This window comes from Sinocyclocheilus grahami, unplaced genomic scaffold (genome assembly GCF_001515645.1).
Source record: "Sinocyclocheilus grahami isolate Dianchi unplaced genomic scaffold, SAMN03320097.WGS_v1.1 scaffold339.1, whole genome shotgun sequence".
Lineage (NCBI taxonomy): Eukaryota > Metazoa > Chordata > Actinopteri > Cypriniformes > Cyprinidae > Sinocyclocheilus > Sinocyclocheilus grahami.
In genome coordinates, this window is record NW_015505518.1 from 162,307 (window position 1) to 165,793 (window position 3,487).

Sequence of the window (3,487 nt, forward strand, 5' to 3'; positions counted from 1 at the left end):
CTTTTTAAAAACCAAATCTTGTTTTTTCTCAGTAAAACACATTTTGTCTTCAATTATTTTCATATAGCATATTTTTCCTATTTTAATTTTTGTTTTGAAAGTATGGTAAAAACAGGTAAAATGTACCAACAATCACATTTAAAAAATATACACTTTTTGATATACCATTAAAAAAATAAAAAAACAGGTAGCCCATCTGAATTAGGACATTTAGGCTATCCATCTAATAGTAGCTTACCAAAATCTTATTAAGAATAGAAGTTAAATCTTACTGTAGACTTCAAATCTGGGTACTGTCTTACGTTTTAAAATCACAAAGGGAGTTTGGTCTCATCAGGCTAACGTGACAGTCACGACTCATGCAGCTGTAAGTTTTTCTTTTTCTTTTGTTTTTACTCGCAAACTTTACAACACGCATTACATTACGTATTTCATGGCACACTCGTTTTATGCGTATTTGGCACTACCTATTGTTGTGGGTGTATTATTGACATGTCAAAGTCTAGACCCTGAATATAAGACGACTGCGTTTTTTCAGATGTATTTCCAAGAAAAAAACATTGTCTTATATTCGGGTCAATACGGTAAATAAAAAAATGCAGTTTTTTTTCCGGACATTCCATTCAATCCTATGGCCGGGTCAAAATGACCCGTGAGGGACACTTTTGTTACTTTTTTATTACACCTACATAGAATCCTCGAATCGACTAAAATTTTTTTTGTGTGTGCTCCATGCTCAAGTGTGACAAAATTAAATAAATAAAAAAATCCGCAATTTTTCCGTAAATTCCATGCTTTTCCAGTGGCGGGTCAAAATGACCCGCTAAGGACACTTTTGATACTTTTTATATAACACCCACTTAAACTGCTCAAATTCACTCAAATTTTCTTTAGTGTATTCCCAGTTCAAGTGTGGCAAAAGTAACAAAGTCTCATAACGATCAACGCTCGATTTTTAAAAAATCTTTAAAAATGAGTTTCGGGTCACCCGAGGGACGGATGAGGGTTAAATAGCTGTGCTCTCATTTCACAGTTATGAGGGCCATACTTACACTTCCAAAGCATCTCTTTCATTTCTTCTTCCTTCCAAAACAAGACAGTCATTCAGAGGACTCTGATCCTAGATAGAACAAAAGTATATTCATCCGTTTTTGTATTTATACCGTTAATTAACTTAAACTTACTTTTTCAAACAATAGCCATGTCTAAATTAAACTTGGTCGTTAAATTATTGCACTCACCATATTAGCGCCACCGTCTTCTCTACTCTGCAGTAAGTTATGAGTAAAACTACATTTGCACTCCTCACAAACAACAGCTCCTTGATTGAAAAAGTAATCATAAAAAGGAAAAGACAAAAGAAATCTCAATTCGCTGGTCAGGGGTTCAAGCGCGAGTAAGAAAGCTAACGTTAGCTAGCTAACATATGAGAAATGTCTCGTCATTTAGACAAACAACAATTTTCGCCTAGTCTCTCAAGGGAAAGAAAGACCCGTTGAAAGATAAATGCCAGAAAATAACATCCATAGAACTAACGTTATATAAAACAAAATGTCCAGCTTCTCATTCACATCCTCATCCTTGATTTCACACACAATAACAATATATCTATACTTTTTTTAAATTACACAGACAATGAAACCTATTTATTTTTTTTCTGATGTTCTGTTAAACATAATATCTGTGTCCCTGATTAGTGAAGTATCTGATTATATCCATAGTGGGAACTCCAATGGTGTAGTTTTTTTTTAAACACATAAAAAGCCCGTATGCACGTCAAATAAACAGGAAATTCTTGTTTTCACAGTTATCATTAGGGTCAGTAATATTTCCTTTCCTTAAAGAAATTTATACTTTACGTTTATGAATTAAATCAATCAAAAGTGACAGATTTTTTTTTTTTACTTTGTTAGATAAGATGTCTATCACAAATGCTGTTCGTTTGAACTAAAAAAGTAGCATGGTTTCTACAAAAAACTAGGCAGATCAAATATTTTCTAAATTGATCATAATTGGTGTTTTTTCCAGAATGGTTCATGTGACAATGAAGACTGGAGTAATGACATCACAGGAATAAAGTTATGTTCTGAAATATATTCAAATAGAAAACTTGTAATAATATTTCACAATATTATAGATTTTGCTTTATTTTTGATCAAATAAATCTAACCTTAAGGGAGCATAAGGGATTCTTTCAAAAACAATAAAAATATTACTGTAGTATATTTGCACCCTGAACATATTCAGATCATTACCTACATCTACATATACCCACTATACCTCAAACACTACAGTACTTTTACTGTTATTTATTCAGCAACTTCATTAAAACTGTTGTAACATATCATCTTATGAGTGGAAATAAATCTCATTATGTAAGACATTATTTTCCTACTCAGTTGAAACACATCTTCCTTACATTTAAAGGAAGAAGGAAGGCAAGATTCCCGATTCTGGAAAAAAAAGGTAATCATTGTACTCGGCTTACACCGAAATGTTGGCAAGTAGTACCTTGTTTCCTATTTTTTCTTATATGAGGTTTTATCAATACCTCATATCAAGTGGGTATTCTACCAAATGCATGGAAAGAAGCTAATATATGCCCAGTCCCAAAGGTTGCCCGACCAAATTAAAAGAGACCAATTTCCTTAACTTCTTGCATAAAATGTAAGAGAGGTTTGTCTTGAAGAAACTTATGCCAACAGTTCTGAAAGAATGCAACAATCAGTATGCTTATCTGCCTAAACACAGCACAACGAATGCTTTGGTCAAGAATATACATACATGGCTAACGGAGACAGACTCTCAACAACCAACTATGGTCCGTGTGTTATTGGCAGATATGTCAAAAGCATTTGATCGAGTTTGCCATGCAAGGCTTTTTCAGCATTTAACAACACTTAACCTCCACAGTTGTTGACTTGGTTGTTTAGCTACACAACAGGAAGACGACAAAGGGTGGCTGCAAATGGTAAAAGCAGTGAATGGAAAGTTGTGACATCGGAGGTTCCCCAAGGTAGAGTTGTGTCCCCATGCCTGTTTTTACTTCATATGTCAACCCGCAAAGTCATTTTTGGTGATACACTGGACACAGTTTATGCAGATGATATTGGTATATCACGAGCTGTAAAGTTAAAAGACATAGAAACAGACAAAAATATGGAAATGGAGGCACTTGCTTTGGAAACTTGGGCACAAAATAACAACATGTTCTTAAATGGAAACAAATCTGTCGAAATAAGGATATGTTTTGCAAAAAAATCAATACAACCACCACCACTCATACTGGGAGGACAGGAGGTTCCTGTGGTATTACAGTCAAAATACCTATAGGGTATCATCTTGACAATCAATTAAATGGAAATGATCACATTGACGACTGTGTAAAAAAGGCATCTCAACGTCTTCACTTTTTGCAAAACATGGAGCTTCTGCTGAGGATTTAGTCAGTATGTATTGCTCCTTGATCAGACCCTGTCTGGAGTAT